The sequence below is a fragment of the Spinacia oleracea genome, chromosome 4 (assembly GCF_020520425.1).
Source record: "Spinacia oleracea cultivar Varoflay chromosome 4, BTI_SOV_V1, whole genome shotgun sequence".
Taxonomy (NCBI): Eukaryota; Viridiplantae; Streptophyta; class Magnoliopsida; order Caryophyllales; family Amaranthaceae; genus Spinacia; species Spinacia oleracea.
This window is the reverse complement of record NC_079490.1, coordinates 37,508,586-37,532,196: the sequence shown is the minus strand read 5'-3', so window position 1 is coordinate 37,532,196 and position 23,611 is coordinate 37,508,586. Positions and strand designations below refer to the sequence as shown.

Here is a 23,611-nt window from a genome sequence, read left to right as displayed (position 1 = left end):
TATTTATTGTTTTAAATATGTCTTAAAATGCATGAGATCAAAAGCTTGATTATGTTGCATGATTAAGGATTTTAGTTCACTTAAAATCTAACCAACATAGTAAGAGCCTTAAGTTCCAAACTTAAAAATTGAGTTAAAAGGTGCCATGCCAAAATATACACTTGCTTGGATATCCTTTACATCAATCTAGTAATAGTTTTCGCTCAACGAGGTGTTACTTATTGGTCCTAAAGGGGCAAGGTACACAAATAATTGTGAGTACATGTTAGTTTTGGTGAAACTCAACGATATAAGTAAGGAGTCCTTTTATGTCGTGGCAAATTCGATAGGTTTACCTAATAAGTACTTAGACGTACCTATCAACCAAGAATAGTTTCTAGACTATTAGCAAAAGGCTTTTGCTTACCTAAGATGTTCTAGGATTAAGTCGACAAACTGTGCTTAGTTCTTCAATGATTTTAGGATCTTGGAATCATTTTATTCACACCTGCCGGAACACATAATTTGAATAAAATTCTTAATAAACATTGAATTATGCATGTATGCTAGAATTTAAAGTTTATTAAGAGAAACTGTGAATGGTTATTTATTTGTTTATTCTTTTCAATTGTAGTTTTAATATGGCAAACAACAATTCATTCAACATTCGATCAATTCTCGAAAAGGAGAAGTTGAACGGGAAAAACTTCCTTGACTGGCAAAGGAACTTGCAAATAGTTCTTATGCAGGAAGAAAAGGAGTATGTCCTAGATGAGGCGATGCCCGAAGCTGCAGGCGACGGGGTCACTCAGGCAGCCCTCAATCGTTGGATTGATGCCAACAAGGATGTGAAATGTCTAATGCTCGCCACCATGAGTGCGGATCTGCAGAAAACGTTCATCAACTCAGATGCTTTCACAATCATTAGTGAGTTGAAGAACATGTTCCAAGATCTGGCTCGAGTCGAAAGATTCGAGACTCATAGGCAAATTCTTGAGACCAAGCTTAAGAAAGGCGAGCCCGTAAGTCCACATGTTCTCAAAATGATTGGACTCATTGAGAATATGAGTCGGCTGGATCAGCAATTTTCTCAGGAAATGGCTATAGACACCATCCTCCATTCTCTTCATAGCGGGTATGATCAGTTCAAACTGAACTACAGTATGAATAGTCTGGACAAAACGCTCACTGAGCTTCACGGTATGCTGAAGACCGCTGAAAAGACGCTCAAAAGTGATAAGCAGGATGTGCTTATGGTGCGTGGGGGTAAGTTCAAGAAATCTGGAAAGAAGAGGAATGCTAAGAAAGGTGGCAACAAAGCCAGCCCAACTAAGCAAACTGGCGCCAAATCTGCAAAGAGAAAGGTCAGTCAACCCACTTCTGAATCCGAATGCTTCTACTGCAAGAAGAAGGGGCATTGGAAGAGAGATTGCTTGAAGCTAAAGGAAGATCAGAAGAACGGAACAGTCGTTCCATCTTCAGGTATTTTCGTTATAGACTGTATACTTGCTAATTCAACTTCTTGGGTATTAGATACAGGTTGTGGCTCACACTTATGTTCCAATCCACAGGGACTAAGAAGAAGTAGAAAGTTAAGCAAGGGTGAAGTCGACCTACGAGTGGGAAATGGAGCACGGATTGCTGCATTAGCCGTAGGAACTTACTATTTGTCGTTGCCCTCTGGGCTAGTTTTGGAACTGGAAGAATGTTTCCATGTTCCAAGTCTTACTAAAAACATCATTTCAGTTTCTTGCTTAGATGCTAAGGGATTTTTCTTTATAATAAAAGACAATAGTTGTTCGTTTTATTTTAAAGAGATGTTTTATGGATCTGCTAGATTAGTCAATGGACTTTATTTATTAGATCACGACAAACAAGTATATAACATAAATACCAAAAAGGCCAAAAAGCATGATTCAGATCTCACCTATCTGTGGCATTGTCGATTAGGCCATATAAACTTGAAACGCTTAGAAAGACTTCAAAAGGAAGGAATTCTAGAACCATTTGACTTAGAGGATTATGGTAAATGCGAATCATGTTTACTTGGCAAAATGACAAAGCAACCTTTCTCTAAAGTTGGAGAAAGAGCAAATGAACTATTGGGTTTAATCCATACAGATGTATGTGGACCAATGAGTACAAATGCTAGAGGTGGTTTCAGCTACTTTATCACTTTCACTGATGACTTCAGTAGGTATGGTTATGTCTACCTAATGAAGCATAAGTCTGAATCCTTTGACAAATTCAAGGAATTTCAGAGTGAAGTAGAGAATCAATTAGGCAAGAAGATTAAGGCACTGCGGTCTGATAGAGGCGGTGAATATCTGAGCTATGAATTTGATGACCATCTGAAAGAATGTGGAATTCTATCAGAATTGACTCCTCCTGGAACACCACAATGGAACGGTGTGTCAGAACGGAGGAACAGAACCTTGCTAGACATGGTCAGGTCAATGATGGGTCAGGCCGAACTTCCATTAGAATTTTGGGGACATGCACTAAATACAGCTGCACTCACTATAAATAGAGCTCCGTCTAAAGCTGTCGAAAAGACTCCATACGAATTATGGTTTGGAAAGCCTCCAAATGTGTCTTTTCTTAAGATTTGGGGATGTGAAGTATACGTCAAACGATTAATTTCAGACAAACTTCATCCAAAATCTGACAAATGTATCCTTGTGGGCTATCCAAAGGAAACAAAGGGGTATTACTTCTACAATACATCTGAGAACAAAGTGTTTGTTGCTCGAGATGGTGTCTTTTTGGAGAAGGATCACATTTCCAAAATGACAAGTGGGAGAAAAGTAGACCTCGAAGAAATTCGAGTCGAACAACAAACTCTAGAGAATGCTCAAGATGACATTCAGGATGAAACTCAGAGATCTTTAGAAGAATCTGGTGAGAATCATGGTCAATCTAGAAATGTTACCCCGCGTAGATCGCAAAGATATAGATCTCAACCGGAAAGGTACTTAGGTATTTTGACGAACGAGAGCTATGACGTTCTATTACTTGAAAGTGATGAACCTGCGACTTACAAGCAAGCTATGACGAGCCCTAGCTCCAAGCAATGGCAAGAAGCCATGCAATCTGAATTAGACTCCATGTCTGAAAACCAAGTATGGGATTTGGTCGATTTGCCAGATGGCTACCAAGCCATTGGAAGCAAATGGGTTTTCAAACTGAAAAAGGACAAGGATGGGAAACTTGAAGTTTTCAAAGCTAGATTGGTTGCAAAAGGTTACAGGCAAGTCCACGGTGTGGATTACGATGAAACCTTTTCACCAGTTGCAATGCTAAAGTCTATTCGAATAATGTTAGCAATCGCTGCATATTACGATTACGAAATATGGCAGATGGATGTCAAAACTGCTTTCTTAAACGGCGTTTTAACAGAAACTGTGTTTATGACACAGCCTGAAGGTTTTGAGGATCCAAAGAATGCTAAAAAGGTATGCAAGCTAAAGAAGTCAATCTACGGATTGAAGCAGGCATCCAGGAGCTGGAATATACGTTTTGATGAAGCAGTCAGTGACTTTGGTTTCATCAAGAACGCGGACGAGTCTTGTGTATACAAGAAGGTCAGTGGGAGCAAAATTGCTTTCCTAGTATTATATGTCGACGACATATTGCTTATCGGAAATGACATTCCTATGTTGAACTCTGTCAAGATTTGGCTTGGGAAATGTTTTTCGATGAAGGATCTAGGAGAAGCACAGTACATATTGGGCATCAAGATTTACAGAGATAGATCTAAAAAGATGATTGGACTTAGTCAAAGCACTTATATCAATAAGGTGCTTGATAGGTTCAAGATGGCGGACTCCAAGCGAGGCTACCTACCCATGTCTCATGGAATGACTCTAAGCAAGACTCAGTGCCCAAAAACACTTGATGAGCGTAGACGAATGAATGGGATTCCATATGCATCATTGATTGGTTCAATAATGTATGCTATGATATGTACACGCCCGGATGTTGCGTACGCACTCAGTGCTACGAGCAGATACCAGTCAGACCCAGGAGAGGCGCATTGGACTGCTGCCAAGAATATTCTGAAGTACCTGAAAAGGCGCAAAGATGACTTCCTGGTCTATGGTGGAGATGATGAATTAATTGTTAAAGGCTATACGGACGCAAGTTTCCAAACCGACAAAGATGATTTCAGATCACAGTCTGGGTTTGTCTTCTGCCTCAACGGAGGAGCAGTAAGCTGGAAAAGTGCTAAGCAAAGCACCATTGCGGATTCTACAACTGAAGCGGAGTACATTGCTGCACATGAAGCAGCAAAGGAAGCTATATGGCTAAGGAAGTTCATAGGAGAACTTGGTGTAGTCCCCTCCATTAAAGGACCAATAGCCCTGTATTGTGATAATAACGGAGCTATTGCACAGGCAAAAGAGCCTAGACACCACCAGAGAGTCAAGCATGTACTTCGTAGATTTCACCTTCTACGAGAGTTCGTTGAAAGAAAAGAAGTCGAGATAAGCAAAATTGGAACTGATGACAACATATCAGATCCATTAACTAAACCTCTGCCGCAGGCGAAGCACAACTCGCACACTGCAGCTATGGGAATCAAGCATATTGGAGAATGGCTTTGATGTCTCTGTTTAATGTTTTAAAGTTTTAGAGTTTAAATCTTTGTAAAACATTATCGGTTAATCATTCACAATAAATGAAAAGAATTCATTTTTCCATTTAATTTGTGGTTTATTAAATGATGAGTCCCTTCAATTTGACGATATATTCAAGATAGACTGTCAGGACCAGTCCTGTGACTAAGAAATGTCTATCAAGTGAACTTGAATGTCAAAGGTTGAAAATGGTCCCTAATCGGAGTTTTCTATAAAATTGGACGCATAGAAAACGTTAGACGATTAGAATGCAAGATGACTAGTAGTTCTGTTTCTTGAACTATGTGGACATGGCAATGTCATAATCATTTGCATAGATACTTACTTTGGGAAGACTAGTATCGGACGAGACCTATGAAACTTTACTGTAAGAGATGAAAGTCTGTCATAAGTAAATTTCATTAAATTATTAGACACTAAATCCTCAATACCTGAGTGATTTGAAGATTACTTGTTTGAGAACTGGTTGCTTTGACGTTGACCAACCGTCGCACCGTAAAAGGAGGCTATAAAGGCAACGCTCAGGTAATCACCTATCAAACGAAGTCTAATCTCAAGATCGCAAGATTGGGATTGTCCTCCCATAAATCGGGATGAGATGCTTAAAAGTTGTACAAGGCCACTCGGAGAGCTAGAAACTGTGAAATGCATGGCCGTGCTCGGATGAATCATAGGCTATGATTATCTGTTTATTTGATCAGTTGAACTCTGAAACCGAGGAGCACCTCTGGACATAATAAGGATGACAACTCTTACCTTATGTTCAAGAGCAAGCATCGAGCGACAAAGGAATTAGGAAATGCACACTTGTCCCTAAGGACAAGTGGGAGACTGAAGGAAATAATGCCCTTGGTCCAAGTATGCATTCTATGATAAGTCTAATAAATGCGGTTCAGTATTAATTAACAAGTTAATAATTCAGTGAGATCAAGTGAGCTGAATGCCTAGCTAGAGGCCGCTTCAGTTCAAGTGGAATTAATGATATTAATCCACAGCTTACTCTTGACTGAACCCGTAGGGTCACACAAATAGTACGTAAACGGATCAAGTATTTAATAGCATTAAATACTCCATCTATGAATATTCGGAACCGACGGATCTTGGTTTCAGTGGGAGCTAAGATCGTCACAGGCAAGGAATGAATACTCCGGAAACGATGATATTGCCGGAAACGGAAATATGGATCGTATCGGAAATATAAATATTATCCAAGTCGTAGATGTTGCCGGAAACGGAAACATGGTACGTGTCGGAAAATATTATCGGAAATGGAAATATTGCCAGAATCGGAAATATTGCCGGAAACGGAAATATTGTCAGAATCGGAAATATTACCGGAATCGGAAAATAATTCCGGAAACGGAAATATTAAATATTTGTTCGAAACGGAAATTAATTCCGGAATCGGAAATATTAAATATTGTTCGTATCGGAAATGAATTCCGGAATCGGAAAATTTAATCGGAAGCGCATCGTACGAATAAGCATCGGACGAGGCCTGCCGGACGAGGCCCAGCACGAAGCCAGGCCATCGCCCAGCAAGCCAAGCGCGCCGCACAAACAGCCACGCCAGGCCCAGCGCAAGGCCAGGCCCAGCAGGCTGCGCGCAGCGCGCAGCGCGCACAGCGCGCACAGCACGCGCAGCGCACAACGCGCACAGCACGCGCAGCGCGCAGCGCGCGCGGGCGCTGAGTGGGCTGCTGCTCGCGCGCACGCATGGGGCCCATCGTGGCTGCCGTGCGTGTGTGTGCAAGTGTTTGTGTTCGTGCACGTTTCCTAAAACATGCAGAGTTCGGTTAATGATTAAATTCCTAATTCTATTTGATAAATTAATTAAATTAGAGTTCTTGTAGGATTCTAGGTTTAATTAATTTGTATCTGAATAGGATTTCGATTCCCTTTCCATACCGCTATAAATATGAGGCTAGGGCTCACAATTTATAACAGAAGTTTCAAAGTATTCAAAGTGAGTTTTTGAGAGAAAAATTCAGTCACACATTTGCCTATAAAGTGCCGAAAATAATAGTACCTTAAGGGCGATTCTAGTTGGTCAATCTTAAGGCGGATCCGGACGTGCTGTGGACTATCTACGGAGGGACGACACTTGGAGTCCTAAAGACTTGTTCTTGTTCGGTTCGGGCGCAGCTAGGGAAGGCACGCAACAAAGAGTATGCATCTAATCTATGCTAAATGATTATGTGTAAATAATATGTTTTCCTGGGTTTATGGTTTTTCCGCATGATTTATGAATTGTCATATGTATCATAACCTAACAGACACGCTAGCCAATGTGTCTATGACAAGTTGCTCAGAACCGCCAGGCACACCCCAAGAACGAATAGCAGAGGTGATACACTCCTCCTGTTGCCGCCGCCTAACACCGGAGGAACACTCACGATTACTTCGTGGAGAAAAAGTCTTGAGGACACAAAGAGGTAACACGAGCAACTGAACCCAACAAGCGATGTCATCTGGTCTGCAAATCACCTTATCAAGCGCCCCTTTCAGAACTCGCGAAAAACCCAAACGACATTTGGGAGGGATGGATTTCACAGAACGCAACCGCTTAGACCATAAAGTGTCCAGAAGAGCAACATCAAAAGAAAAATATTGTTCTCGAGGCGCATCAGAAGTAGACAGCTCGGAAGCAGGAGCTTGTGGTTTTTGAATACCGTAGAGAGTAAAACGAATAGTACCATCCCCAGAATCAGGTGGGTCCACAAAAACCGAACTAGAACCACTGCCATGCCGACACCTAATACGATGAGTATGCGTCTTGAAACAATCTCCACATAACCAAATTCCCATACGACGAAAGGTCACCTCAGCCGTAGTAAAAACCTGCAAATTGGTAGTAAGGGAATGACGGGTTACATCCCGCACACCAGTGCAACAATGACGATCCCGTAAGTGAGTGATCAGATAACTCCTCACCAAACCACGCCCACCTCCATCCTGGCACCCGCTGAGACCCACAAAAGGGCAATGAAACTTCTCCACGGAAGCCGGCATATCAAAGCACTTCAAGCAAAAAGTAACACCAACGTACCCACTGCCAAGCACACTTACACACCCACACCAACGAACACAGCAAACCCAAACTATAACAAAACACCACGCCCTTAATTCCACCCCCTTGACACCAAGCATGCACCTGCAACACAACAACACAACGCCCTTACTTCCAGCATGCACCCGCAACACAACAACACCACACCCTTAATTCCACCACGCCCTTAATTGTATGCACCACCTTGACACCAAGCCACCAGTAACGGACTTAGCCTGCAGAAGCCACCCCCGAACAATGCCGGAAACACCTGCAACAAACACACAAAAAAAACCAAACGCACAACGTCGCCGGAAACTGATCGCGAACTGCCCAATAAACACGCTTCAAACCGTCCCGAAACTGACCCAAAACTGCCGAAGAATCCCGCCTGAATCCCCACGAATAACCCAAAACTGACCCCCTGCTGACTGACGAGAAAACAGAACCCCCTGCTGCCTGAAACTGCCGTCGAAAAATGGACCCGAAACCACCGCAAAACGCAATTGTAGCCGCCTATGAAACCGCCTGAAAACACCACGTTTACACCGCCGAACCCGCTGAACCGTGGCTAGACCCGCCGCCGGAATACAACCGTCACAAACTCTCGCTTGCGTCGACACCTGCTGCCACAAACCCCTGCTGACACCAGAGAAAAATTGCCTGACAACCGCCGACTAACACCTGCCAGAACCCGTCGACTCCTGGAAACGCCGCCTGGGAACTGAACCGCCTGGACCGCCGACGCTGACGTCGTAGCCCACCGGATTAACGACGGTGAAGATACGCTAACCGCACATAATCGTGCCCTAATCGCCTAACTTGAGAGAATTGCTATTATTATTATTATTATTATTATTATTATTATTATTATTATTATTATTATTATTATTATTATTATTATTATTATTATTATTATTATTATTATTATTATTATTATTATTATTATTATTATCGTTGTTGTTGTTGTTATTATTGTTGTTGTTGTTATTATATTCTTTTGTGCAAATCAAAACATAAATAACTTAATCAAAACTTAAAACCTTTAAGGTACATGGCACCAACATATAAAGTACACTGCACAAACCTATAAGGTGCATCATATTAACCTATAATGTACATGGCCCAAATATATATAAAGTCTGACATTCGTCTAGAATTTGTTCGTTCGTTTGTAAGAAGTCCTCTGTATACTTTTGTAAAAGGTCTATTTACATGCAACTAGTATTGAGATGTTCTGGAGGTATCCATGCATCTGAAATACTGTGTAAAAAAGCAAATCGAACAAACAAAAAGGAATAGAAGTAGTAAGAGATCAAAGTCTGGTTTACACTCAATTTTGAAGCAGACTATTAACGGGCACATAGCAACGTTCAAATATCATTAAACAAAGGCTAGAATATTAAGATGCTACCTAATCTTCCTAGTTTAAGGCATTGTCTCATTAATTACAAACAGGAAGATACAATCAGTATCCCTTGCTCTGTCTAGCTTAGTGGCTAAGAGACGCGCTTCAAGAACAAACAACCTAGCAAATCTTACTAATAAAACATTGCCGAAAAAGGTTATTTCTTCCTGACTGCAATAACATTAGCAAAGTCAGTGTAGATTTTAATGCTTTAAACATCATCTCTGCATGCTGCTTGCAAACCACGCACATAGAATAGCTAAGGCTTCAACATGTAAAGCAATGAAACCATGAGCTCGCACCATCAGCTATCCAGAAGAGCTTCAAAAAGTTACAAATCCAATCAGAAATCCTTAAACAATACACCAACAGCAATCTTCACATTCAGACCAAAATCTGAAGCTCCCCACACATGGGAGGTGCATTCCATTTCTTCTGAGTTTTGACTGCTACACATAACATCACAAACTCTGAGAAATCTGACTTGCCTGCCTAAATTTTTCTCAAATAGCCAACATAATATTTTATAGAAGAAAAGAATTATATCACATCATATTTATACAGGACAAAGAATTGTTTTTCACAAATATGAAGCGACAAACATTAACGGATAAACATGGTCCACCATTTAGCTGGTGTTTCTCCATCCCAACATGGTCAAGAAAATCGCAGAATAATATGTAATCCAGAAAAGCGGCAATGTGGAAGAAATGTGGTGATGAAGTATTAAGGGATTCATAGTGAATGTATCCTGGAGAAAGAAATAACTAAAACAACACTAGTCAGTGTTTGAAACATGAGTGCATAGGTGATGATGACTCCCACAGTCCCTGATTGGGAGGTTTCACTCAGACTCACTACGTATAAGAAATTCATTGCATTCTTAGAAATATTCTAAGATTAGATTCAAGAACTTACATGGAATTTAGGTCAGATATGTGCCTGATACAGGTTTGGTGAAGAAACCAGAGAGATTAAAGCAAGCATTATGTCGAGACTGTTTCAGATTGGAACACTATAACTCTATAAGCGAGTTTTATATTTGATAGGTGAATCATTGATATACACTTGAGTTGAGCAGATGCAATATATTTATTGTTCAAAAAGATGCTAGTAAAGTTAACTGAACTTGTTTATGTTAATATATCGAGTATAGCATTCACCGTACCGGAACCTGAATAAGCTAAACATCATTTACAGAGTTATAGGCTATAAGTTTATACGATGCATTGTAAAGATATATGCATAACTGCCAGCAAAACAATTAACTGCCACCATACTTGACAAGTTCCCAAATCAATCAATAACCCTATTCTACAAAGAAAAGCTCAGAATTCAGCAAGACAGAATACCGTCTACATCAATTTGACCAAAACAAACCGAGAAAACAAGACAAAAGCAAAAGTCAACTTAATGTGTACCACATTGTGAGGGGGTCGAAAAAGCGCGAGGCTAATGCGTGACCTCGTCCCTCGTGGGTGTGACGATTCTTTTATTCAATCAAGTGTAATTGGATTTCCTGTGAGTATACACCCAATTGACTAGTAATATAGGAGTCGCCATTCAGTTTTTAACGACAATGAGAAAAACTGACAAAACCCGGTTATCGTGACATAAAGGGAGTGCAATTATGTTTGACCACGACGGCCGTAGGTTCCCTTGTGATCCCTGGTGTGGGGATCTCTCAATATACACCCGCAAGGTAGAGATTGAGGGTTCGGGGGACTGTAACTACCGAGAGGAGTACTTCGCTCGTCGATAACTCCAGAGGCATAATATCCTTACTAGCTCAGCATAAATAATTGAAGGGACATGCGTTAACTATTAAACTAATCTGAGTTGATTTTAGCAATATGCAACATATAATACTAATTCGATCCCGATTATCTGATTTAAATAGCATTAAGGGACCTAGCATGATAATCCGATTTCCCAAAAATATCATATTTGTTAGGCGTGATAGAACAATCAGATTAGGTTAGTTTAACAATTCATAAAAAGGGCGAGGAAAGCAGTTAAATCATCGAAAAGGGACACATTACGACGCACCCTTGAGAGGTGCATCACGGTTCTTAGAAAACTAACCACTTTGACTTTGCTATTTCTCCTTTTTATTTAACGAATCTCAATTATGGGACAGGATACGTTCTGTTCGATTTATGGATCGATTGCGACAGAACGCGTGAACAGTTTCGCAGCGATAGGCTTAGGCTAAGGGTTGGAGTCAATACTCAGAATATAATTGTGTGTTGTTGTGTGTCCTTTCACGTCGAATTTAGGGGCCTATTTATAGGGAAGAGTTCGCGGAAAGATAGAATTGCAGAGTTCTAATCCACAAAGAATTAGGAAAAAACACGTGCCCAAGTATTTTCAGCGCCCGGGCCTGGGCGCCGAAGATTTCGGCGCCCAGAGCCAGGCGTTGAAAATAGGGTCTGGGCAGTTTTCTTTAGTCAGATTCGGATTCCTGAAATCCGTAGAGTTTGAGATTAATTCGAGTCTTTTAGCGCGTATCAATTTTATGACGGAATGCGTCTGGGCCCGTTACGAACTCTAGGCTCGTTAGGATTTTAATTAATACGTAACTCTTATTTCTGAATCATATTAGGGATAGGATTCTCGCAGTTTTCTATCTCATTTAGGATTTATGTTGGAATGCAACACCTAATTCTGACAGGTTTCTATCTTTTATGATTTTCCACTTTTAGAAGCTACCTTTTACAGCAGTTACTATTTTTAGCAGGTTTCCATAAATAGCAGGTTTCGGGTGAAATGAAAAGGGGAATCGAGATTCGTTTATTTTATAGGAGATGCGTTGTCAAGTGGAGTTTTTATGCTTTCATCATCGAACCTTTCCCTTGCGGGAATGGGAACAAAAGTAGGTGTCTACAGTTAGCCCCCACTTTGACTGAGTCTTGGAGTAAGACGATGGTCAAAGTATTAGACGGAGTGCGTCACACAAGCCACGGTGTATTGTGACCTGTTTTGCGAGGGTCTCACGAGCCCCCGAGTGATAACATTTGACTTAAGGGTCATCACTTGAAGTGTCGACATATCCCTCACGTGTCATTGGGATTTGTCAACTGATAGTATAGAAACTTCCTCACTTTGTCTTTGGAAGAATCTAAAGGTGCGTAGAAACTCCCTCACTTTGTCATTGGGAGTAGCTACAGAGTTTTTTCGAAATCAAAGCTATAAAGTGTAATTGGGCCTGGCCAAGCCCAATCACGAGGTAAAACGTTTTTTAAGATTCTCATTTTTAGGGCTAGCTAAACGAGAAAACCCCCTTGTTTTTATGGGATGTAAAACGAAGGAAAATCCAGCACATCGTTCTTTTTTGGAAAAACGGAAAACCAATCCTTTAATTTTTGGAAAAAGGGAAAACCGAAAAAAGTTATCGTTGCAGCGACTAAGGACCTGCGCGGTTAGTGACGCAGACCCCGCCCGCTGAAGGTGGGCGAGCCTGTCCGCTGAGGGTGGACGCCCCGTCCGATAGAAGTGGACAAATCTGTTTTGATGTTTTGAAAATAAGGACCTACGCGGTTTGTGACGTAGACCCCACCGGCTGAAGATGGCGAACCTGTCCGCTAAGGGTGGACACCCCGTCCGATAGAAGTGGACGAATCTGTTTTGAAATTTGTTTGTGCCTTTTGAAAATAAGGACCTACGTGGTTTGTGGCGTAGACCCCGCCGGCTGAAGATGGCGAGCCTATTTTAAATTTGAAGACTTTATTTTTGTCGAAAACTGAGGACCTGCGCGGCTAGTGACGCAGACCCCGCACGCTGAAGGTGGGCGAGCCCAGTCCGCTAAGGGTGGACGCCCCGCTCGCTGGAGGTGAGCGAACCTGAATTCGTCTTTTCGATTTGGGATTCGTGTGCCGCGATCTTGCCCGATTGAGGTGGGCAAGTCCCTATTTCATTTCTTTTCTTGTGATTTCTTTTGAGAATTTCTTTTCATTTATTCTTGTAGGAGGGAATTCTTTCGAGGGATGCTCGGATTTAGTTGCAACCTGAATGTGGGTTGACAACATGCTTAGACGGACCATTGTCTTGTGGTCATCATCCTTTATGGTTTTGAGTTAGTCCTTAAGGCTCAATTTTGCCATTACCTGGGTCCTTTATTAGGGGACTATGTATAGGTATCAACGGCGACCTTTGTCTTGAGGTCGTAAACCGGTTTATTTTTTATTTTTTGAGACATCCAAACACGGGACTTCGTATAGCGTAGTCTGGGAATATTGTTTTTAACTTCGTATACTCTATATTTTCTTTCGAGCCCCCGAGAATTCGTGCTTGACGGTCATTTCTTGTTGAAGAGGTTCCTTGGGGATACGCATTTCGTAATGTCCTTGATCGTGTTTGGGATCGTGCTCGTAAGTGCGAGCGATCTTTGTAGTGGTGTGCTACTTTGACAAAGTCGTGAGGTGCGACTTTCGGCAATTTTCAAGTCAAATGAGTATGGCAGGGCCCACTAGAAGTTAGGGCCTTTTTTGAGCCTGGGTACATTTTCGACGCCCAGGCCTGGGCGTTGAAATAATTCACGCCCAGGTGGGGCGTTGAAAGTGTTATTTGGGCTGGTCTTTTGATGACACAGTTGGCCTCTTGTTCATTCGTTTATTTCACTTGAAAGTTCTATGTATTCTCTTCTCTTTTGTTTTCTCTTTATTTTTAGAACGTGATGATTTTCTTGAGAAGCCGTAGCCGATTGGTGGACTACGGTGCTTGTTGCTTTGGGGCGATTATCTTAAGGAATTGTTGCTCTTAAGGCGTACAGTTATTGCAATAGTTAGGCGAGTCTATATGGCCCGAGGAACATACCTTGAGACGTAAGACTTTGACCGCTCTTGTTGTTGTATATTTTTTCCTTTTTAACGCGTTCGTGAATGTTCGATACTTAGAATGATGATATGTATGTGCAAACGAGCGTTCATAGAATGGCCGTTGTGTGCGGTCCATCAATCAGTTTGCTTGAATCATTTTTTTTGAGCAATGACTGATTTTGAATAGTTTGCTTAGAAGCTTGATAGGGTTCAGGCCCATTCACGAGGTGGGCTCAAACATCGTGCCCTTTCGATTGTTCAAACATTTGCTTCGATATATATATTTTTTTATTTTGCTATGGTCGTTTCGTAGCTTGGAGCCCCCAAGTATGCATGTTGGGATGCTTCCTTTTGGCGTACGATTTTTGTAGGTTCTTGCGAGAAAGATACCTTGGGGTTCCGCTCGTGTAGGTGCGAGCTATCCCTTTCGTGGTAGGTAATATTTTGCTACCTTTAATCCTTAATGTAGGAGTCATGTGGCTTGCATTTTGAATTTGGGCGATAAGTAGTCTTTGCCTCTTTTACACATGCTCTTTGGTCGTGCCTACACTAGTGCAATATGCCTTACTCTCTTTTTTAGACTTGTACCGTGGGATGGTTGAACTTATGGTGCAATGTAGGCTTGTGTGGCCTAACGGCGTGTCTTAGAACATTCCTCCAAACGTTAGGATATCATTATTATTCTTGCATTGGAGTACTTCATCATGCCTCGTTCAGGTGTTCGAACAAGTGTAGCACCTTCCGCATGGGTTTGCACGGCTTATTACTTCGTTCGATGCGAGGATTCATAGATGTTTCTTTTTTTTTTTATCCGGGCAAAACTTGGCTAGAAGAAAGAATCAGCGCCCAGGCTGGGGCGTTAAAGATATTGGCGCCCAGCTCTGGGCGTTGAAAATAATTTATGGGTATATTTTGACAGTTCTTATCCTTGATTTTTCTTTCGCTTTTGCTTTGGAACGAGGTAGACTGTGTAACGGGCGCTTTATAGGGCGAGCGTTATGTGCAGTGGTTTGATCGGAGTTTTGGTGACTCGCGATTTTCAGTTACCCTTGTTAGTGGGGCGACTTTATATACTCTAAGTTGTGCTTTAGAATTTGGGAGGGGTTGTAGCCATTCTAAGGTTCGTTTTTACACGATTAAAGCTTAGGATTGAGCCCCTGTGACATATGTATAGCATTAGCATCGAGAATTTGCGATGAAATCGTCATTTCGAGCATTTTTAGAGTGTTTTTCTCAAGCCTCCAACTGTAGCAACGGGATTGGCTTGGTGCTATAATGCTTTGCATACGTCTTTATGCATTCATGGTGACATGGATCATGAATAGTTTGAACCAGACTCGTTTAGTGCGAGGTACGTTCGAGTAGTGATCTGCTACTTCTTTTGTAAATGTCGTATTGTGCGACATTGCCATGGTCAAGGTAGTCACATGTTGAAGTGTGCCTTGACCAAAAGCTAGGTGCCTTTCTTTACCCATAATCATATTTATAGATCCTTTTGACTCACTTGCAACATCGAGATAAATGCATACTTAGATTAAACCAATGACACTTTATTATGTTCGAAGAAGTCTTTGAAAATTATTTGAAATCCGAGTCCTACTATGCACAATCCGAGGTGTCCTAAGTAAGTTTGACTTATAGAAGGGTTTGTACAAGATTACATGAGTGAATCAAAATACTGTTACGATTTTTGGAATGCTGTCTAAGGATTTGCTGGAAGCCAGGGTGCAGGCGTCAAGACATACTTGTGCCCGTTTGGCATATGCTTTAGGCTTTTAGGGCCATCTTTTCCAAAATTGCGGGAATATAAACCGTTTTCAAATTGACTTAGATTTACTTGGTGTATGTCTGTATAAAAGGTCGAGGTATACTTAGTTCCTTCCCTATCTCTTTCATTTCAATTTTTAGCCCCCAGTTACTGTTATGTCTTCCCATTAATAATGTTTTCAGATTTCGATTTTAGATGGCCGTGTCATATGTCTGAGTAGGGTGAGCCTTGGTTAAGTGCCAAGTCCTATTGACAATGTCTGATTTTTTTTTTTTCAAAGGGGATTCGCGAGCATTTGAGTTACCATGAACGGGTGCCCTGAGTTCGAAGGAACGATGGGGCAATGCCGTAGAACAATTCTCTTTATTGCAAGTCTACTGCCTTTACTACTTGTTGGCGATCATGACTGTGTCTAGTAGTGAAAGAAAGTCTTTAAGTGAGTTAGTTCGCTTTAGGGAGGGTCAAGTCGAGTACTTTAGAGGTCATGGACGCTTGCGCTAGCCCCCACTTAATTGAGGCAAAGCGGTCTTTTGAGTCTTGGCTAAGTGCCTAGGAGTGTGAGTGCTCCTTCTGGCAAGGGTACGTGCCTTTATTATTTTTCGATGTGTGCTCGTTTTGGCATTTTGATGAGTTGGATTCTTCCTTTGACTTCTATTTTTCTTTCGACTTGGGTTGCAAGTAATTAAATTTCAATAAGGGACTCTATTTCTTATTCTTGTTATTCTATAGGCTTTTAATATTTTTGCAAATTGGTTGGACCGAATCATGGATTGCCTACGTATCCGCCTTAAATAGATTTAATTTGGAATCAGGTCTTGCGTAGTTCTTAGCCTAGAAAATGGTTTCTTAGAATGCCGATTTTAAACAAGTACGTTCTGAGGTGGAAACATATTATTTGAAACGGTAGAATAAGTGAAGTTTATTATTATTTTAATCTGCTGCTTTGCCGTAAGCCAAAATTTTGTTTTATTTTTTAAGTACATGTATTTTCTTTTCATGTGTTTTTTGGTACGTATACCTGAATACGTGTTGTACCCCTCCAAGTGTTCGTTATTTTTCCGTGCATGTGCGGATAAATTGACGAGCACTTCTGGACAAAATTTGGCAAGCAGAGAGATTCAGCGCCCAGGCTGGGGCGCTAAAGATTTCGGCGCCCAGCTGTGGGCGCTGAAAATTATTTCTGGGCGGATCTTTTTTGGTGCGCTAAATGCTTATTTTTCTTTTTTTTAGACTAATTTTAGGGGCGCTTTGCAAAGTTCCTTTTTTGTTATTCACATTTTTTATATATTTTTTATATTAAGCGTAGAATGTACTTTTCATTTGTTTTTTTTTTTTATATTCGTGACTCAAGACGACTTGAAAGATGGGTTGAATGAGCTTCACAGGGACCCCAGAGCGAAGGCGTCTAAGAGCATAAGGATTGGAAAGGGTAGACATCGTAGAATTTTATGATTTGGATTGGTTGACTCAATTCTTTTCCTTCGTTTACTTGGGTAGATTTCGCACTTTGGGAGGTACGGGCTAAATATTTCATGGCTCTTTTCGCTCTCCCTTTTCTCTTTCTCTTTTTTTTCTTTTTGCTTGGGATTTCTTCCCAACATAAATCCTTCAATCAATTTGGGCTAAAAGGTAGATGGTTGTGGTCTTTGAGTCACGAGGCGAGACTGAGTGAGCCTCGTTTGGTAGGCCTATAGTGGACCTCTAACTTTAGTAGGCCTAGGGTGGACATTTAGCTTTAGTAGGCCTAGGGTGGACCTTTAAATTGTTTTACTTTGCAAGCGTATTTAGTAATTTATTAAAATGTGCAAATAGCGTAGATTCAAAACGTTGTTTTTACCTTATTGAAATTTAACGAAAGAATGACATCGAAAATAATTTTTTGTTTCTTTTCAGACTCCAGTTCCTGGGATTTAATTGGAAGTTTGTGATTTAGACTCAAGCTTTCATTAATCTTTCTGATTATAACCCGTGTATGAATACAAGGAGGTGGCCTAGACTCAAAATAATGACATGGCGTAAGCCTATAATACTTGACCAAGCGACTCTCAGACTTAGGCTAATTAAACCACAACTTTCGTTGGTTGACACTTTAGATTTTAACACTTGGGTGTTCATTTGTCATGCGCCATTTTGTTTAATGTTGGCAAGGTAGTTAATTGGGGAGATCGAATTTTTATTTTTGCAAGACTAGAATCATTAGTGCGGCTTCTCTCTTAGTGTGTATTGCTTTACCCCAATGGTAGCCCTATTGGTATGCCGATTTGGGTATTTTCATGGTTGATCATGTTGCATTCATGGAAAATCTTTTAGTCCGTACATAATAGTATTTCAAGGAGTGAGTGACTCGAGAGGACTATGATAGTCGTGACCCAATGTGATTATAACCCTTGAGGCCATTAATTTTTCTTGCCAATGGTATTGACACCTTAGGTTCACTTTGGGGTTGTGCGACTATGGGGGATGATTTCCAGAATGTGACTGTTTCCATTTTGCAAATACTATAGTATATTCTTTTTATTGGTGAGAGAGTATTGAGGCCGTGGATTCTTAGCAAGGGATGACGATTACATATGGGTGCTTATTGATTTAAATGTTAGGAGGGGAGACTCAATATGGTTTAACCTTTTAACTTGCAGAACGACACCAAGCATTGGGACCGATTCTATGGATAAGACAACTAGGACTTAGGATTTAGATTGTACTTTGGCATAGCCTAGTCTAGACTCGGATTTAATTTTTTATTCGAACATTATTTTTCTTGAAGACTCTATTTGAACATTATTTTTTGAATACTTTGCCCATGTGATATTCATAGTTATTAGCATGTTCGGTTTTGGTGCCGAGCGTTGTCGTCGTAGGAGGCCTAACAACGACACAAAGAGTTATTTATTTTTATTTTTTAGTCGCTTTTAGAATCGAGTGCCTTTTCATACGCCCTCGCAGCAATTTTTTTCGAAAAGTTTTTTTTTGCTACGTATATTTTTTATGCGCGGGTACCGAGGCTGCTGTGCCTGACCAAAAGGCCAGGCAGCAACTTCAGCGCCCAGCAGTGGGCGTGAGAAATTTCTGCGCCCAGCCAGGGGCGTTGAAAATGCGTCCCTGGCTGGTTCTCGTTTTCTGTTTGCGTCTACTTTTGTTTATGCGACTTCGATTTTGCGTGCTTGCCTAATAACGTCCTTACGCGTTGTGCATCATTTGTGGGATTCGTTACAGGCCATCCCGAGCGTCGCTTATTTTTGTGGCGATCGTTCGGGTTTGTGGAACACGTATTTTGGTATAACCCTTTGGCCAATTGGTTTATGAATGTTTGGGTAATTTTTAAGGTCGTTGGTTTTTCTAGGATTATTTGTCTAGCATTATTCGTATGCACAATCATAACATAGTCACATAGTTCGCTACACATAACTACATTACAAACATGGATTTGAAAATTAAATATGTCACGTAGTTTATGATAGGCTTCTATGGGTAGTTTATTTGCGCCTGGCTTGGTACCGCTTCTATCGTAGATCCAACACATGCCCCGGTCGAGGTAGTGTCTTCAACAGACGAATTTCGCTCAAGAGGCCAACCCGCAAGTGCAAGCCAAGGGGGCATGCAGGCGAGAGGGACCTAATGGGCGAGCGATTGGGTTCGGTATAGGTGTACTACCTGCACAAGTACCGAGTGGGAAACATGCGCGGCGTATGCACCCCCCTATTGGCGAAAAAAGGTATCCTTAGTGCCAACTCCCGAGGGAGCCGAGATTCGTTATGTTGTTCTGCCCGTTCACATTAATATGCTGATTTTCAGGTCGTCCCAACTTGATGGGGAAATAAACGCGGGGTAGGATCGTTTCACCCTTCGGCTATTTTGATTACCTACAAGCACGAGCATTTCCTTCACTATCCCCAATGGAGTCGCCACTGTGAGGGGGTCGAAAAAGCGCGAGGCTAATGCGTGACCTCGTCCCTCGTGGGTGTGACGATTCTTTTATTAAATCAAGTGTAATTGGATTTTCTGTGAGTATACACCCAATTTCAGTTTTTAACGACAATGAGAAAAACTGACAAAACCCGGTTATCGTGACATAAAGGGAGTGCAATTATGTTTGACCACGACGGCCGTATGTTCCCTTGTGATCCCTGGTGTGGGGATCTCTCAATATACACCCGCAAGGTAGAGATTGAGGGTTCGGGGGACTGTAACTACCGAGAGGAGTACTTCGCTCGTCGATAACTCTAGAGGCAGGATATCCTTACTAGCTCAGCATAAATAATTGAAGGGACATGCGTTAACTATTAAACTAATCTGAGTTGATTTTAGCAATATGCAACATATAATACTAATTCGATCGCGATTATCTGATTTAAATAGCATTAAGGGACCTAGCATGATAATCCGATTTCCCAAAAATATCATATTTGTTAGGCGTGATAGAACAATCAAATTAGGTTAGTTTAACAATTCATAAAAAGGGCGAGGAAAGCAGTTAAATCATCGAAAAGGGACACATTACGACGCACCCTTGAGAGGTGCGTCACGGTTCTCAGAAAACTAACCACTTTGACTTTGCTATTTCTCCTTTTTATTTAACGAATCTCAATTATGGGACAGGATACGTTCTGTTCGATTTATGGATCGATTGCGACAGAACGCGTGAACAGTTTCGCAGCGAGAGGCTTAGGCTAAGGGTTGGAGTCAATACTCAGAATATAATTGTGTGTTGTTGTGTGTCCTTTCACGTCGAATTTAGGGGCCTATTTATAGGGAAGAGTTCGTGGAAAAATAGAATTGCAGAGTTCTAATCCATAAAGAATTAGGAAAAAACACGTACCCAGGTATTTTCAGCGCCCAGGCCTGGGCGCCAAAGATTTCGGCGCCCAGAGCCAGGCGTTGAAAATAGGGTCTGGGCACTTTTCTTTAGTCAGATTCGGATTCCTGAAATCCGTAGAGTTTGAGATTAATTCGAGTCTTTTAGCGCGTATCAATTTTATGACGGAATGCGTCTGGGACCGTTACGAACTCTAGGCTCGTTAGGATTTTAATTAATACGTAACTCTTATTTCTGAATCATATTAGGGATAGGATTCTCGCAGTTTTCTATCTCATTTAGGATTTATGTTGGAATGCAACACCTAATTCTGACAGGTTTCTATCTTTTATGATTTGCCACTTTTAAAAGCTACCTTTTACGGCAGTTACTATTTTTAGCAGGTTTCCATAAATAGTAGGTTTCGGGTGAAATGAAATGGGGAATCGAGATTCGTTTATTTTATAGGAGATGCGTTGTCAAGTGGAGTTTTTATGCTTTCATCATCGAACCTTTCCCTTGCGGGAATGGGGACAAAAGTAGGTGTCTACACACATATAAAAAGCAATTGAAACTGGCAGAGGACAGAGTACACTCAACATCAGCAAACCTGCGAATTCATAAAAATGTTTCTCATTCAATCCTATTCTCACTGGCTGGCATATGTATTATGGAATACGTAGCTAACATACACTACATAGTACATCTTACTCCATCCAAACACTTCTACTTTAGATTAGAACACTACTTACAGCTCGTTTGATAGTTTAGGCCTTTTGGAAGAAATGGAAATGACTACATAAGTTATTTTGCCAAGTCCAACAATGTCTACAGCAGTAACTATCCCCAAGTATGTCCTGGCAGAAAACAATAAAAAGCACATACTTGGAATACAGTAGCCTTACCATGGACATTAGATTTTTAGTTTCCGGAATTCTCTCCACTTCTTTTCAATTGTTTCCTTCAAAGAATTGACTTCACTGGTCAAGATTGAATGACAATATTTAACTCTCAATTTCTTCAGAAATGCATCCTTGGAAAAAAAAAAAAACAGAACAGGAAATTGTTAGTAACTTTTAAATACTTCCTAGTTAATGACACTTAGACTTTCCTAGAATAGATTAAATTTAGCATAAATATTTTTAATACTTACAGTTTGAAGTTTCAATTGTGGATCCCATGCCTTCATATCTCCTTTATATGTTTCCATATACCTCATCAAATAAAGTCCAACATCACACCATTCTTTTGGTTTTTCCCATTCCAAAACAAATTCTTGAACCTTGAAAGATGGTACTTACTAGCCTTATTATTCTTCTTCCCTTTGAAATACTTTGACAAAGCTTCAGCCTGGAAATGTTTCCAAATACAGAAAAACACATTTGAGTTTTGTGGGGGTGCTTGTGTAAAAAAGATAGAGATATATCAACATCAGCTGAAATTTCTTTATTTAGGGAATGTTAGGACTTACAGGAAATTATATATTTGCTGTGTCTTTGTTTTTTTGCTGGCTGTTTCTGGTGTCAGACTTTGTTTTATTATGTGTTCTTTAGGCTTATTTATGACTGCTGCTACTACTTTTTCTTGTGTTTATGACTGATGATAGAGGGACTTTGATTGTACTCTCGGAAGATATGTATGCATTATATTCTCATTCTCTTCTGTAACTGTCTTGTCAATCTGCTCATCCTTTTACCTCCAACAACTGAACTTTGATCATCCCAGTGTTCGCCTATTATTCCCCATTTCTCCTTAGACTGTTGCAAATCAGGTTCACGAAGTTCTGGCTTTACAATTTCAGACTCGTTGCCTTGATCACCAGCAAATATCTCTGATGCATCCTCATTGTTGTCAAAAGAATCCATGAGTAATATTGTACTTGAAGAACATTCCACATTGCTTATATCTTAGCTCTCCTCCTTACCTTGATCCTGATTTCCCTTTAGATATGGGACTTGAGCACCTTTCTCTACCTCAACACCAGATTCTACTGCAGAAATCTCCCTTTCACCGCTTTTTTCCTGTGGCTTGCCGTCAACCTCCTCAAAATTTTCCTTCACTTTCACCAGAAGGTCCTCATTTTCCTCTACTACCCACCTGCTAGGTTGATCCACCTCTAGATCATTGTCCATGCTTCCTGAATTCTCACTCTTTAGCTCGATGCCAAATCATTCTGAACTGTAGCATCAACATGGCCTGGAGTTGCTAGAGACTCCTCCTCAACAACCTCGAGGGGCAGTTCAGAAAGAATATTTGCATCCTCATCTTTGTTCTTAGATACCATATCATCATCCATGACTCTTGTGGTTCGCATTGACTAATGATTCTTTTAACTCCATTGATGATTGTCCATGGACAGTTTTACTTGCACCAACATTCCAGAATCCAAACCAGTTGTAACAACATTTCCATCAGTTCTTCCTAGTAGATTCACAGTCTTATGTTGAGGTCCTTTTTGTGAATCCAAATTCAGCACTAATTCTTCACTACTGCTCTTATTTTGAGAACCGCCTTCAACAACTTGAGGAAGACAAGTCATATGAGCTGGTCCCTTCCCCTTCATATGCCTTGGCATTGTTCTCTCTGTATACGCTGGAACCTTCAGAAGGTTCTCCGGCGCTTTCAAGTACCTTCATATCCCTCCACGAGGCCTTTGGAGGATTCTTCAGCACAAGGGGTATCCTGGGCCAGATGAATAGACTTTTGGCTCCTTATTGAGTCAAACATTTCCTGTAAATTAGTCAGGTTTGACACCAATTATAATTTGACCAGGATCTTGCCCAGGTTTGACACCAATTATAATTTGACCAGGATCTTGCCCAGGTTTGACACCAATTATAATTTGACCAGGATCTTGCCCAGGTTTGACACCAATTATAATTTTCAGGCTTCTAAAAACGTTGCATATTCTTTCTACTTAGTAGTATTTTATCTTTCGACTTTTTGGACTTTCGAAATTAAAAGTGTGTATGTCTAAACTTAATAATCTCTACAAACAGGTATACAATGCATTGGGTGTGAGTTTTGTGCGTGATGGAAAGATTGACAAGGGTATCGCGCAGTTTGAGAAAGCTTTTAAGCTTCAACCAGGGTATGTCACTGCTTGGAACAACCTTGGTGATGCATTTGAACAGAAGAAAGATCGCAAGACTGCTCTT

The 23,611-nt window shown here is 40.8% G+C and overlaps 1 long non-coding RNA gene across 1 annotated transcript; it reads right to left on the bottom strand.

The window, feature by feature from the left end:
• Positions 1-8,996: 8,996 nt before the first annotated feature.
• On the bottom strand, positions 8,997-21,835 carry LOC130459173 (uncharacterized). Its single transcript, XR_008918365.1, has 3 exons — positions 21,607-21,835; positions 21,359-21,486; positions 8,997-9,522 (listed from the first exon to the last, which is right to left on the bottom strand). It is a non-coding gene; the product is annotated as an uncharacterized lncRNA (long non-coding RNA).
• Positions 21,836-23,611: the final 1,776 nt, after the last annotated feature.